Source organism: Ambystoma mexicanum, chromosome 7q (assembly GCF_040938575.1).
Source record: "Ambystoma mexicanum isolate Mex_15411 chromosome 7q, UKY_AmexF1_1, whole genome shotgun sequence".
NCBI lineage: Eukaryota > Metazoa > Chordata > Amphibia > Caudata > Ambystomatidae > Ambystoma > Ambystoma mexicanum.
This window is the reverse complement of record NC_090941.1, coordinates 1,050,748,184-1,050,763,496: the sequence shown is the minus strand read 5'-3', so window position 1 is coordinate 1,050,763,496 and position 15,313 is coordinate 1,050,748,184.

Sequence of the window (15,313 nt, the reverse complement as noted above, 5' to 3'; positions counted from 1 at the left end):
GGGGGTGGGGGTGGTGGGAGACATGAGTTGGACATGGGTGGGGGCCTGCTGGCAGGTGCCCCACAGTGCTGGGGGGTGGGGGTGGTGGGAGACATGAGTGGGGCCCTGGTGGAGGGTGACCCTGGTGGCTGGGGTGTGGGGGTGGTGGGAGACATGAGTTGGACATGGGTGGGGGCCTGCTGGCAGGTGCCCCACAGTGCTGGGGGGTGGGGGTGGTGGGAGACATGAGTGGGGCCCTGGTGGAGGGTGACCCTGGTGGCTGGGGGGTGGGGGTGGTGGGAGACATGAGTTGGACATGGGTGGGGGCCTACTGGCAGGTGCCCCACAGTGCTGGGGGGTGGGGGTGGTGGGAGACATGAGTTGGACATGGGTGGGGGCCTGCTGGCAGGTGCCCCACAGTGCTGGGGGGTGGGGGTGGTGGGAGACATGAGTGGGGCCCTGGTGGAGGGTGCCCCTGCACTGCTGGGGGGTGGGGGTGGTGGGAGACATGAGTGGGGCCCTGGTGGAGGGTGACCCTGGTGGCTGGGGGGTGGGGGTGGTGGGAGACATGAGTTGGACATGGGTGGGGGCCTGCTGGCAGGTGCCCCACAGTGCTGGGGGGTGGGGGTGGTGGGAGACATGAGTTGGACATGGGTGGGGGCCTACTGGCAGGTGCCCCACAGTGCTGGGGGGTGGGGGTGGTGGGAGACATGAGTTGGACATGGGTGGGGGCCTGCTGGCAGGTGCCCCACAGTGCTGGGGGGTGGGGGTGGTGGGAGACATGAGTGGGGCCCTGGTGGAGGGTGACCCTGGTGGCTGGGGTGTGGGGGTGGTGGGAGACATGAGTTGGACATGGGTGGGGGCCTGCTGGCAGGTGCCCCACAGTGCTGGGGGGTGGGGGTGGTGGGAGACATGAGTGGGGCCCTGGTGGAGGGTGACCCTGGTGGCTGGGGGGTGGGGGTGGTGGGAGACATGAGTTGGACATGGGTGGGGGCCTACTGGCAGGTGCCCCACAGTGCTGGGGGGTGGGGGTGGTGGGAGACATGAGTTGGACATGGGTGGGGGCCTGCTGGCAGGTGCCCCACAGTGCTGGGGGGTGGGGGTGGTGGGAGACATGAGTGGGGGCCTGGTGGAGGCTGCCCCTGCACTGCTGGGGGGTGGGGGTGGTGGGAGACAAGAGTGGGGGCCTGGTGGAGGGTGCCCCTGCACTGCTGGGGGGTGGGGGTGGTGGGAGACATGAGTTGGACATGGGTGGGGGCCTGCTGGCAGGTGCCCCACAGTGCTGGGGGGTGGGGGTGGTGGGAGACATGAGTGGGGCCCTGGTGGAGGGTGACCCTGGTGGCTGGGGTGTGGGGGTGGTGGGAGACATGAGTTGGACATGGGTGGGGGCCTGCTGGCAGGTGCCCCACAGTGCTGGGGGGTGGGGGTGGTGGGAGACATGAGTGGGGCCCTGGTGGAGGGTGACCCTGGTGGCTGGGGGGTGGGGGTGGTGGGAGACATGAGTTGGACATGGGTGGGGGCCTACTGGCAGGTGCCCCACAGTGCTGGGGGGTGGGGGTGGTGGGAGACATGAGTTGGACATGGGTGGGGGCCTGCTGGCAGGTGCCCCACAGTGCTGGGGGGTGGGGGTGGTGGGAGACATGAGTGGGGGCCTGGTGGAGGCTGCCCCTGCACTGCTGGGGGGTGGGGGTGGTGGGAGACAAGAGTGGGGGCCTGGTGGAGGGTGCCCCTGCACTGCTGGGGGGTGGGGGTGGTGGGAGACATGAGTTGGACATGGGTGGGGGCCTGCTGGCAGGTGCCCCACAGTGCTGGGGGGTGGGGTGGTGGGAGACATGAGTGGGGCCCTGGTGGAGGGTGACCCTGGTGGCTGGGGGGTGGGGGTGATAGGGGACATGAGTGGGGGCCTGGTGGAGGCTGCCCCTGCACTGCTGGGGGGTGGGGGTGGTGGGAGACATGAGTGGGGCCCTGGTGGAGGGTGCCCCTGCACTGCTGGGGGGTGGGGGTTGTGGGAGACATGAGTGGGGCCCTGGTGGAGGGTGACCCTGGTGGCTGGGGGGTGGGGGTGGTGGGAGACATGAGTTGGACATGGGTGGGGGCCTGCTGGCAGGTTCCCCACAGTGCTGGGGGGTGGGGGTGGTGGGAGACATGAGTTGGACATGGGTGGGGGCCTACTGGCAGGTGCCCCACAGTGCTGGGGGGTGGGGGTGGTGGGAGACATGAGTTGGACATGGGTGGGGGCCTGCTGGCAGGTGCCCCACAGTGCTAGGGGGTGGGGGTGGTGGGAGACATGAGTTGGACATGGGTGGGGGCCTGCTGGCAGGTGCCCCACAGTGCTGGGGGGTGGGGGTGGTGGGAGACATGAGTTGGACATGGGTGGGGGCCTACTGGCAGGTGCCCCACAGTGCTGGGGGGTGGGGGTGGTGGGAGACATGAGTTGGACATGGGTGGGGGCCTGCTGGCAGGTGCCCCACAGTGCTGGGGGGTGGGGGTGGTGGGAGACATGAGTTGGACATGGGTGGGGGCCTACTGGCAGGTGCCCCACAGTGCTGGGGGGTGGGGGTGGTGGGAGACATGAGTTGGACATGGGTGGGGGCCTGCTGGCAGGTGCCCCACAGTGCTGGGGGGTGGGGGTGGTGGGAGACATGAGTGGGGCCCTGGTGGAGGGTGCCCCTGCACTGCTGGGGGGTGGGGGTGGTGGGAGACATGAGTGGGGCCCTGGTGGAGGGTGACCCTGGTGGCTGGGGGGTGGGGGTGGTGGGAGACATGAGTTGGACATGGGTGGGGGCCTGCTGGCAGGTGCCCCACAGTGCTGGGGGGTGGGGGTGGTGGGAGACATGAGTTGGACATGGGTGGGGGCCTACTGGCAGGTGCCCCACAGTGCTGGGGGGTGGGGGTGGTGGGAGACATGAGTTGGACATGGGTGGGGGCCTGCTGGCAGGTGCCCCACAGTGCTGGGGGGTGGGGGTGGTGGGAGACATGAGTGGGGCCCTGGTGGAGGGTGACCCTGGTGGCTGGGGTGTGGGGGTGGTGGGAGACATGAGTTGGACATGGGTGGGGGCCTGCTGGCAGGTGCCCCACAGTGCTGGGGGGTGGGGGTGGTGGGAGACATGAGTGGGGCCCTGGTGGAGGGTGACCCTGGTGGCTGGGGGGTGGGGGTGGTGGGAGACATGAGTTGGACATGGGTGGGGGCCTACTGGCAGGTGCCCCACAGTGCTGGGGGGTGGGGGTGGTGGGAGACATGAGTTGGACATGGGTGGGGGCCTGCTGGCAGGTGCCCCACAGTGCTGGGGGGTGGGGGTGGTGGGAGACATGAGTGGGGGCCTGGTGGAGGCTGCCCCTGCACTGCTGGGGGGTGGGGGTGGTGGGAGACAAGAGTGGGGGCCTGGTGGAGGGTGCCCCTGCACTGCTGGGGGGTGGGGGTGGTGGGAGACATGAGTTGGACATGGGTGGGGGCCTGCTGGCAGGTGCCCCACAGTGCTGGGGGGTGGGGGTGGTGGGAGACATGAGTGGGGCCCTGGTGGAGGGTGACCCTGGTGGCTGGGGTGTGGGGGTGGTGGGAGACATGAGTTGGACATGGGTGGGGGCCTGCTGGCAGGTGCCCCACAGTGCTGGGGGGTGGGGGTGGTGGGAGACATGAGTGGGGCCCTGGTGGAGGGTGACCCTGGTGGCTGGGGGGTGGGGGTGGTGGGAGACATGAGTTGGACATGGGTGGGGGCCTACTGGCAGGTGCCCCACAGTGCTGGGGGGTGGGGGTGGTGGGAGACATGAGTTGGACATGGGTGGGGGCCTGCTGGCAGGTGCCCCACAGTGCTGGGGGGTGGGGGTGGTGGGAGACATGAGTGGGGGCCTGGTGGAGGCTGCCCCTGCACTGCTGGGGGGTGGGGGTGGTGGGAGACAAGAGTGGGGGCCTGGTGGAGGGTGCCCCTGCACTGCTGGGGGGTGGGGGTGGTGGGAGACATGAGTTGGACATGGGTGGGGGCCTGCTGGCAGGTGCCCCACAGTGCTGGGGGGTGGGGTGGTGGGAGACATGAGTGGGGCCCTGGTGGAGGGTGACCCTGGTGGCTGGGGGGTGGGGGTGATAGGGGACATGAGTGGGGGCCTGGTGGAGGCTGCCCCTGCACTGCTGGGGGGTGGGGGTGGTGGGAGACATGAGTGGGGCCCTGGTGGAGGGTGCCCCTGCACTGCTGGGGGGTGGGGGTGGTGGGAGACATGAGTGGGGCCCTGGTGGAGGGTGACCCTGGTGGCTGGGGTGGGGGTGGTGGGAGACATGAGTTGGACATGGGTGGGGGCCTGCTGGCAGGTGCCCCACAGTGCTGGGGGGTGGGGGTGGTGGGAGACATGAGTTGGACATGGGTGGGGGCCTACTGGCAGGTGCCCCACAGTGCTGGGGGGTGGGGGTGGTGGGAGACATGAGTTGGACATGGGTGGGGGCCTGCTGGCAGGTGCCCCACAGTGCTGGGGTGTGGGGGTGGTGGGAGACATGAGTTGGACATGGGTGGGGGCCTGCTGGCAGGTGCCCCACAGTGCTGGGGGGTGGGGGTGGTGGGAGACATGAGTGGGGCCCTGGTGGAGGGTGCCCCTGCACTGCTGGGGGGTGGGGGTGGTGGGAGACATGAGTGGGGCCCTGGTGGAGGGTGACCCTGGTGGCTGGGGGGTGGGGGTGGTGGGAGACATGAGTTGGACATGGGTGGGGGCCTGCTGGCAGGTGCCCCACAGTGCTGGGGTGTGGGGGTGGTGGGAGACATGAGTTGGACATGGGTGGGGGCCTGCTGGCAGGTGCCCCACAGTGCTGGGGGGTGGGGGTGGTGGGAGACATGAGTGGGGCCCTGGTGGAGGGTGACCCTGGTGGCTGGGGGGTGGGGGTGGTGGGAGACATGAGTTGGACATGGGTGGGGGCCTACTGGCAGGTGCCCCACAGTGCTGGGGGGTGGGGGTGGTGGGAGACATGAGTTGGACATGGGTGGGGGCCTGCTGGCAGGTGCCCCACAGTGCTGGGGGGTGGGGGTGGTGGGAGACATGAGTTGGACATGGGTGGGGGCCTGCTGGCAGGTGCCCCACAGTGCTGGGGGGTGGGGGTGGTGGGAGACATGAGTGGGGCCCTGGTGGAGGGTGACCCTGGTGGCTGGGGGGTGGGGGTGGTGGGAGACATGAGTTGGACATGGGTGGGGGCCTACTGGCAGGTGCCCCACAGTGCTGGGGGGTGGGGGTGGTGGGAGACATGAGTTGGACATGGGTGGGGGCCTGCTGGCAGGTGCCCCACAGTGCTGGGGGGTGGGGGTGGTGGGAGACATGAGTTGGACATGGGTGGGGGCCTGCTGGCAGGTGCCCCACAGTGCTGGGGGGTGGGGGTGGTGGGAGACATGAGTGGGGCCCTGGTGGAGGGTGACCCTGGTGGCTGGGGGGTGGGGGTGGTGGGAGACATGAGTTGGACATGGGTGGGGGCCTGCTGGCAGGTGCCCCACAGTGCTGGGGGGTGGGGGTGGTGGGAGACATGAGTTGGACATGGGTGGGGGCCTACTGGCAGGTGCCCCACAGTGCTGGGGGGTGGGGGTGGTGGGAGACATGAGTTGGACATGGGTGGGGGCCTGCTGGCAGGTGCCCCACAGTGCTGGGGGGTGGGGGTGGTGGGAGACATGAGTTGGACATGGGTGGGGGCCTGCTGGCAGGTGCCCCACAGTGCTGGGGGGTGGGGGTGGTGGGAGACATGAGTTGGACATGGGTGGGGGCCTACTGGCAGGTGCCCCACAGTGCTGGGGGGTGGGGGTGGTGGGAGACATGAGTTGGACATGGGTGGGGGCCTGCTGGCAGGTGCCCCACAGTGCTGGGGGGTGGGGGTGGTGGGAGACATGAGTTGGACATGGGTGGGGGCCTACTGGCAGGTGCCCCACAGTGCTGGGGGGTGGGGGTGGTGGGAGACATGAGTTGGACATGGGTGGGGGCCTGCTGGCAGGTGCCCCACAGTGCTGGGGGGTGGGGGTGGTGGGAGACATGAGTGGGGCCCTGGTGGAGGGTGCCCCTGCACTGCTGGGGGGTGGGAGACATGAGTGGGGCCCTGGTGGAGGGTGACCCTGGTGGCTGGGGGGTGGGGGTGGTGGGAGACATGAGTTGGACATGGGTGGGGGCCTGCTGGCAGGTGCCCCACAGTGCTGGGGGGTGGGGGTGGTGGGAGACATGAGTTGGACATGGGTGGGGGCCTACTGGCAGGTGCCCCACAGTGCTGGGGGGTGGGGGTGGTGGGAGACATGAGTTGGACATGGGTGGGGGCCTGCTGGCAGGTGCCCCACAGTGCTGGGGGGTGGGGGTGGTGGGAGACATGAGTGGGGCCCTGGTGGAGGGTGACCCTGGTGGCTGGGGTGTGGGGGTGGTGGGAGACATGAGTTGGACATGGGTGGGGGCCTGCTGGCAGGTGCCCCACAGTGCTGGGGGGTGGGGGTGGTGGGAGACATGAGTGGGGCCCTGGTGGAGGGTGACCCTGGTGGCTGGGGGGTGGGGGTGGTGGGAGACATGAGTTGGACATGGGTGGGGGCCTACTGGCAGGTGCCCCACAGTGCTGGGGGGTGGGGGTGGTGGGAGACATGAGTTGGACATGGGTGGGGGCCTGCTGGCAGGTGCCCCACAGTGCTGGGGGGTGGGGGTGGTGGGAGACATGAGTGGGGGCCTGGTGGAGGCTGCCCCTGCACTGCTGGGGGGTGGGGGTGGTGGGAGACAAGAGTGGGGGCCTGGTGGAGGGTGCCCCTGCACTGCTGGGGGGTGGGGGTGATGGGAGACATGAGTTGGACATGGGTGGGGGCCTGCTGGCAGGTGCCCCACAGTGCTGGGGGGTGTGGGGGTGGTGGGAGACATGAGTGGGGCCCTGGTGGAGGGTGACCCTGGTGGCTGGGGTGTGGGGGTGGTGGAGACATGAGTTGGACATGGGTGGGGGCCTGCTGGCAGGTGCCCCACAGTGCTGGGGGGTGGGGGTGGTGGGAGACATGAGTGGGGCCCTGGTGGAGGGTGACCCTGGTGGCTGGGGGGTGGGGGTGGTGGGAGACATGAGTTGGACATGGGTGGGGGCCTACTGGCAGGTGCCCCACAGTGCTGGGGGTGGGGGTGGTGGGAGACATGAGTTGGACATGGGTGGGGGCCTGCTGGCAGGTGCCCCACAGTGCTGGGGGGTTGGGGGTGGTGGGAGACATGAGTGGGGGCCTGGTGGAGGCTGCCCCTGCACTGCTGGGGGGTGGGGGTGGTGGGAGACAAGAGTGGGGGCCTGGTGGAGGGTGCCCCTGCACTGCTGGGGGGTGGGGGTGGTGGGAGACATGAGTTGGACATGGGTGGGGGCCTGCTGGCAGGTGCCCCACAGTGCTGGGGGGTGGGGTGGTGGGAGACATGAGTGGGGCCCTGGTGGAGGGTGACCCTGGTGGCTGGGGGTGGGGGTGATAGGGGACATGAGTGGGGGCCTGGTGGAGGCTGCCCCTGCACTGCTGGGGGGTGGGGGTGGTGGGAGACATGAGTGGGGCCCCGGTGGAGGGTGCCCCTGCACTGCTGGGGGGTGGGGGTGGTGGGAGACATGAGTGGGGCCCTGGTGGAGGGTGACCCTGGTGGCTGGGGGGTGGGGGTGGTGGGAGACATGAGTTGGACATGGGTGGGGGCCTGGTGGAGGCTGCCCCTGCACTGCTGGGGGGTGGGGGTGGTGGGAGACATGAGTGGGGCCCTGGTGGAGGGTGCCCCTGCACTGCTGGGGGGTGGGGGTTGTGGGAGACATGAGTGGGGCCCTGGTGGAGGGTGACCCTGGTGGCTGGGGGGTGGGGGTGGTGGGAGACATGAGTTGGACATGGGTGGGGGCCTGCTGGCAGGTTCCCCACAGTGCTGGGGGGTGGGGGTGGTGGGAGACATGAGTTGGACATGGGTGGGGGCCTACTGGCAGGTGCCCCACAGTGCTGGGGGTGGGGGTGGTGGGAGACATGAGTTGGACATGGGTGGGGGCCTGCTGGCAGGTGCCCCACAGTGCTAGGGGGTGGGGGTGGTGGGAGACATGAGTTGGACATGGGTGGGGGCCTGCTGGCAGGTGCCCCACAGTGCTGGGGGGTGGGGGTGGTGGGAGACATGAGTTGGACATGGGTGGGGGCCTACTGGCAGGTGCCCCACAGTGCTGGGGGGTGGGGGTGGTGGGAGACATGAGTTGGACATGGGTGGGGGCCTGCTGGCAGGTGCCCCACAGTGCTGGGGGGTGGGGGTGGTGGGAGACATGAGTTGGACATGGGTGGGGGCCTACTGGCAGGTGCCCCACAGTGCTGGGGGGTGGGGGTGGTGGGAGACATGAGTTGGACATGGGTGGGGGCCTGCTGGCAGGTGCCCCACAGTGCTGGGGGGTGGGGGTGGTGGGAGACATGAGTGGGGCCCTGGTGGAGGGTGCCCCTGCACTGCTGGGGGGTGGGGGTGGTGGGAGACATGAGTGGGGCCCTGGTGGAGGGTGACCCTGGTGGCTGGGGGGTGGGGGTGGTGGGAGACATGAGTTGGACATGGGTGGGGGCCTGCTGGCAGGTGCCCCACAGTGCTGGGGGGTGGGGGTGGTGGGAGACATGAGTTGGACATGGGTGGGGGCCTACTGGCAGGTGCCCCACAGTGCTGGGGGGTGGGGGTGGTGGGAGACATGAGTTGGACATGGGTGGGGGCCTGCTGGCAGGTGCCCCACAGTGCTGGGGGGTGGGGGTGGTGGGAGACATGAGTGGGGCCCTGGTGGAGGGTGACCCTGGTGGCTGGGGTGTGGGGGTGGTGGGAGACATGAGTTGGACATGGGTGGGGGCCTGCTGGCAGGTGCCCCACAGTGCTGGGGGGTGGGGGTGGTGGGAGACATGAGTGGGGCCCTGGTGGAGGGTGACCCTGGTGGCTGGGGGGTGGGGGTGGTGGGAGACATGAGTTGGACATGGGTGGGGGCCTACTGGCAGGTGCCCCACAGTGCTGGGGGGTGGGGGTGGTGGGAGACATGAGTTGGACATGGGTGGGGGCCTGCTGGCAGGTGCCCCACAGTGCTGGGGGGTGGGGGTGGTGGGAGACATGAGTGGGGGCCTGGTGGAGGCTGCCCCTGCACTGCTGGGGGGTGGGGGTGGTGGGAGACAAGAGTGGGGGCCTGGTGGAGGGTGCCCCTGCACTGCTGGGGGTGGGGGTGGTGGGAGACATGAGTTGGACATGGGTGGGGGCCTGCTGGCAGGTGCCCCACAGTGCTGGGGGGTGGGGGTGGTGGGAGACATGAGTGGGGCCCTGGTGGAGGGTGACCCTGGTGGCTGGGGTGTGGGGGTGGTGGGAGACATGAGTTGGACATGGGTGGGGGCCTGCTGGCAGGTGCCCCACAGTGCTGGGGGGTGGGGGTGGTGGGAGACATGAGTGGGGCCCTGGTGGAGGGTGACCCTGGTGGCTGGGGGGTGGGGGTGGTGGGAGACATGAGTTGGACATGGGTGGGGGCCTACTGGCAGGTGCCCCACAGTGCTGGGGGGTGGGGGTGGTGGGAGACATGAGTTGGACATGGGTGGGGGCCTGCTGGCAGGTGCCCCACAGTGCTGGGGGGTGGGGGTGGTGGGAGACATGAGTGGGGGCCTGGTGGAGGCTGCCCCTGCACTGCTGGGGGGTGGGGGTGGTGGGAGACAAGAGTGGGGGCCTGGTGGAGGGTGCCCCTGCACTGCTGGGGGGTGGGGGTGGTGGGAGACATGAGTTGGACATGGGTGGGGGCCTGCTGGCAGGTGCCCCACAGTGCTGGGGGGTGGGGTGGTGGGAGACATGAGTGGGGCCCTGGTGGAGGGTGACCCTGGTGGCTGGGGGGTGGGGGTGATAGGGGACATGAGTGGGGGCCTGGTGGAGGCTGCCCCTGCACTGCTGGGGGGTGGGGGTGGTGGGAGACATGAGTGGGGCCCTGGTGGAGGGTGCCCCTGCACTGCTGGGGGGTGGGGGTGGTGGGAGACATGAGTGGGGCCCTGGTGGAGGGTGACCCTGGTGGCTGGGGGGTGGGGGTGGTGGGAGACATGAGTTGGACATGGGTGGGGGCCTGCTGGCAGGTGCCCCACAGTGCTGGGGGGTGGGGGTGGTGGGAGACATGAGTTGGACATGGGTGGGGGCCTACTGGCAGGTGCCCCACAGTGCTGGGGGGTGGGGGTGGTGGGAGACATGAGTTGGACATGGGTGGGGGCCTGCTGGCAGGTGCCCCACAGTGCTGGGGTGTGGGGGTGGTGGGAGACATGAGTTGGACATGGGTGGGGGCCTGCTGGCAGGTGCCCCACAGTGCTGGGGGGTGGGGGTGGTGGGAGACATGAGTGGGGCCCTGGTGGAGGGTGCCCCTGCACTGCTGGGGGGTGGGGGTGGTGGGAGACATGAGTGGGGCCCTGGTGGAGGGTGACCCTGGTGGCTGGGGGGTGGGGGTGGTGGGAGACATGAGTTGGACATGGGTGGGGGCCTGCTGGCAGGTGCCCCACAGTGCTGGGGTGTGGGGGTGGTGGGAGACATGAGTTGGACATGGGTGGGGGCCTGCTGGCAGGTGCCCCACAGTGCTGGGGGGTGGGGGTGGTGGGAGACATGAGTGGGGCCCTGGTGGAGGGTGACCCTGGTGGCTGGGGGGTGGGGGTGGTGGGAGACATGAGTTGGACATGGGTGGGGGCCTACTGGCAGGTGCCCCACAGTGCTGGGGGGTGGGGGTGGTGGGAGACATGAGTTGGACATGGGTGGGGGCCTGCTGGCAGGTGCCCCACAGTGCTGGGGGGTGGGGGTGGTGGGAGACATGAGTTGGACATGGGTGGGGGCCTGCTGGCAGGTGCCCCACAGTGCTGGGGGGTGGGGGTGGTGGGAGACATGAGTGGGGCCCTGGTGGAGGGTGACCCTGGTGGCTGGGGGGTGGGGGTGGTGGGAGACATGAGTTGGACATGGGTGGGGGCCTACTGGCAGGTGCCCCACAGTGCTGGGGGGTGGGGGTGGTGGGAGACATGAGTTGGACATGGGTGGGGGCCTGCTGGCAGGTGCCCCACAGTGCTGGGGGGTGGGGGTGGTGGGAGACATGAGTTGGACATGGGTGGGGGCCTGCTGGCAGGTGCCCCACAGTGCTGGGGGGTGGGGGTGGTGGGAGACATGAGTGGGGCCCTGGTGGAGGGTGACCCTGGTGGCTGGGGGGTGGGGGTGGTGGGAGACATGAGTTGGACATGGGTGGGGGCCTGCTGGCAGGTGCCCCACAGTGCTGGGGGGTGGGGGTGGTGGGAGACATGAGTTGGACATGGGTGGGGGCCTACTGGCAGGTGCCCCACAGTGCTGGGGGGTGGGGGTGGTGGGAGACATGAGTTGGACATGGGTGGGGGCCTGCTGGCAGGTGCCCCACAGTGCTGGGGGGTGGGGGTGGTGGGAGACATGAGTTGGACATGGGTGGGGGCCTGCTGGCAGGTGCCCCACAGTGCTGGGGGGTGGGGGTGGTGGGAGACATGAGTTGGACATGGGTGGGGGCCTACTGGCAGGTGCCCCACAGTGCTGGGGGGTGGGGGTGGTGGGAGACATGAGTTGGACATGGGTGGGGGCCTGCTGGCAGGTGCCCCACAGTGCTGGGGGGTGGGGGTGGTGGGAGACATGAGTTGGACATGGGTGGGGGCCTACTGGCAGGTGCCCCACAGTGCTGGGGGGTGGGGGTGGTGGGAGACATGAGTTGGACATGGGTGGGGGCCTGCTGGCAGGTGCCCCACAGTGCTGGGGGGTGGGGGTGGTGGGAGACATGAGTGGGGCCCTGGTGGAGGGTGCCCCTGCACTGCTGGGGGGTGGGAGACATGAGTGGGGCCCTGGTGGAGGGTGACCCTGGTGGCTGGGGGGTGGGGGTGGTGGGAGACATGAGTTGGACATGGGTGGGGGCCTGCTGGCAGGTGCCCCACAGTGCTGGGGGGTGGGGGTGGTGGGAGACATGAGTTGGACATGGGTGGGGGCCTACTGGCAGGTGCCCCACAGTGCTGGGGGGTGGGGGTGGTGGGAGACATGAGTTGGACATGGGTGGGGGCCTGCTGGCAGGTGCCCCACAGTGCTGGGGGGTGGGGGTGGTGGGAGACATGAGTGGGGCCCTGGTGGAGGGTGACCCTGGTGGCTGGGGTGTGGGGGTGGTGGGAGACATGAGTTGGACATGGGTGGGGGCCTGCTGGCAGGTGCCCCACAGTGCTGGGGGGTGGGGGTGGTGGGAGACATGAGTGGGGCCCTGGTGGAGGGTGACCCTGGTGGCTGGGGGGTGGGGGTGGTGGGAGACATGAGTTGGACATGGGTGGGGGCCTACTGGCAGGTGCCCCACAGTGCTGGGGGGTGGGGGTGGTGGGAGACATGAGTTGGACATGGGTGGGGGCCTGCTGGCAGGTGCCCCACAGTGCTGGGGGGTGGGGGTGGTGGGAGACATGAGTGGGGGCCTGGTGGAGGCTGCCCCTGCACTGCTGGGGGGTGGGGGTGGTGGGAGACAAGAGTGGGGGCCTGGTGGAGGGTGCCCCTGCACTGCTGGGGGGTGGGGGTGATGGGAGACATGAGTTGGACATGGGTGGGGGCCTGCTGGCAGGTGCCCCACAGTGCTGGGGGGTGGGGGTGGTGGGAGACATGAGTGGGGCCCTGGTGGAGGGTGACCCTGGTGGCTGGGGTGTGGGGGTGGTGGGAGACATGAGTTGGACATGGGTGGGGGCCTGCTGGCAGGTGCCCCACAGTGCTGGGGGGTGGGGGTGGTGGGAGACATGAGTGGGGCCCTGGTGGAGGGTGACCCTGGTGGCTGGGGGGTGGGGGTGGTGGGAGACATGAGTTGGACATGGGTGGGGGCCTACTGGCAGGTGCCCCACAGTGCTGGGGGGTGGGGGTGGTGGGAGACATGAGTTGGACATGGGTGGGGGCCTGCTGGCAGGTGCCCCACAGTGCTGGGGGGTGGGGGTGGTGGGAGACATGAGTGGGGGCCTGGTGGAGGCTGCCCCTGCACTGCTGGGGGGTGGGGGTGGTGGGAGACAAGAGTGGGGGCCTGGTGGAGGGTGCCCCTGCACTGCTGGGGGGTGGGGGTGGTGGGAGACATGAGTTGGACATGGGTGGGGGCCTGCTGGCAGGTGCCCCACAGTGCTGGGGGGTGGGGTGGTGGGAGACATGAGTGGGGCCCTGGTGGAGGGTGACCCTGGTGGCTGGGGGGTGGGGGTGATAGGGGACATGAGTGGGGGCCTGGTGGAGGCTGCCCCTGCACTGCTGGGGGGTGGGGGTGGTGGGAGACATGAGTGGGGCCCCGGTGGAGGGTGCCCCTGCACTGCTGGGGGGTGGGGGTGGTGGGAGACATGAGTGGGGCCCTGGTGGAGGGTGACCCTGGTGGCTGGGGGGTGGGGGTGGTGGGAGACATGAGTTGGACATGGGTGGGGGCCTGCTGGCAGGTGCCCCACAGTGCTGGGGGGTGGGGGTGGTGGGAGACATGAGTTGGACATGGGTGGGGGCCTACTGGCAGGTGCCCCACAGTGCTGGGGGGTGGGGGTGGTGGGAGACATGAGTTGGACATGGGTGGGGGCCTGCTGGCAGGTGCCCCACAGTGCTGGGGTGTGGGGGTGGTGGGAGACATGAGTTGGACATGGGTGGGGGCCTGCTGGCAGGTGCCCCACAGTGCTGGGGGGTGGGGGTGGTGGGAGACATGAGTGGGGCCCTGGTGGAGGGTGCCCCTGCACTGCTGGGGGGTGGGGGTGGTGGGAGACATGAGTGGGGCCCTGGTGGAGGGTGACCCTGGTGGCTGGGGGGTGGGGGTGGTGGGAGACATGAGTTGGACATGGGTGGGGGCCTGCTGGCAGGTGCCCCACAGTGCTGGGGTGTGGGGGTGGTGGGAGACATGAGTTGGACATGGGTGGGGGCCTGCTGGCAGGTGCCCCACAGTGCTGGGGGGTGGGGGTGGTGGGAGACATGAGTGGGGCCCTGGTGGAGGGTGACCCTGGTGGCTGGGGGGTGGGGGTGGTGGGAGACATGAGTTGGACATGGGTGGGGGCCTACTGGCAGGTGCCCCACAGTGCTGGGGGGTGGGGGTGGTGGGAGACATGAGTTGGACATGGGTGGGGGCCTGCTGGCAGGTGCCCCACAGTGCTGGGGGGTGGGGGTGGTGGGAGACATGAGTTGGACATGGGTGGGGGCCTGCTGGCAGGTGCCCCACAGTGCTGGGGGGTGGGGGTGGTGGGAGACATGAGTGGGGCCCTGGTGGAGGGTGACCCTGGTGGCTGGGGGGTGGGGGTGGTGGGAGACATGAGTTGGACATGGGTGGGGGCCTACTGGCAGGTGCCCCACAGTGCTGGGGGTGGGGGTGGTGGGAGACATGAGTTGGACATGGGTGGGGGCCTGCTGGCAGGTGCCCCACAGTGCTGGGGGGTGGGGGTGGTGGGAGACATGAGTTGGACATGGGTGGGGGCCTGCTGGCAGGTGCCCCACAGTGCTGGGGGGTGGGGGTGGTGGGAGACATGAGTGGGGCCCTGGTGGAGGGTGACCCTGGTGGCTGGGGGGTGGGGGTGGTGGGAGACATGAGTGGGGCCCTGGTGGAGGGTGACCCTGGTGGCTGGGGGGTGGGGGTGGTGGGAGACATGAGTTGGACATGGGTGGGGGCCTGCTGGCAGGTGCCCCACAGTGCTGGGGGGTGGGGGTGGTGGGAGACATGAGTTGGACATGGGTGGGGGCCTGCTGGCAGGTGCCCCACAGTGCTGGGGGGTGGGGGTGGTGGGAGACATGAGTGGGGCCCTGGTGGAGGGTGACCCTGGTGGCTGGGGGGTGGGGGTGGTGGGAGACATGAGTGGGGCCCTGGTGGAGGGTGACCCTGGTGGCTGGGGGGTGGGGGTGGTGGGAGACATGAGTTGGACATGGGTGGGGGCCTGCTGGCAGGTGCCCCACAGTGCTGGGGGGTGGGGGTGGTGGGAGACATGAGTTGGACATGGGTGGGGGCCTACTGGCAGGTGCCCCACAGTGCTGGGGGGTGGGGGTGGTGGGAGACATGAGTTGGACATGGGTGGGGGCCTGCTGGCAGGTGCCCCACAGTGCTGGGGGGTGGGGGTGGTGGGAGACATGAGTGGGGCCCTGGTGGAGGGTGACCCTGGTGGCTGGGGTGTGGGGGTGGTGGGAGACATGAGTTGGACATGGGTGGGGGCCTGCTGGCAGGTGCCCCACAGTGCTGGGGGGTGGGGGTGGTGGGAGACATGAGTGGGGCCCTGGTGGAGGGTGACCCTGGTGGCTGGGGGGTGGGGGTGGTGGGAGACATGAGTTGGACATGGGTGGGGGCCTACTGGCAGGTGCCCCACAGTGCTGGGGGGTGGGGGTGGTGGGAGACATGAGTTGGACATGGGTGGGGGCCTGCTGGCAGGTGCCCCACAGTGCTGGGGGG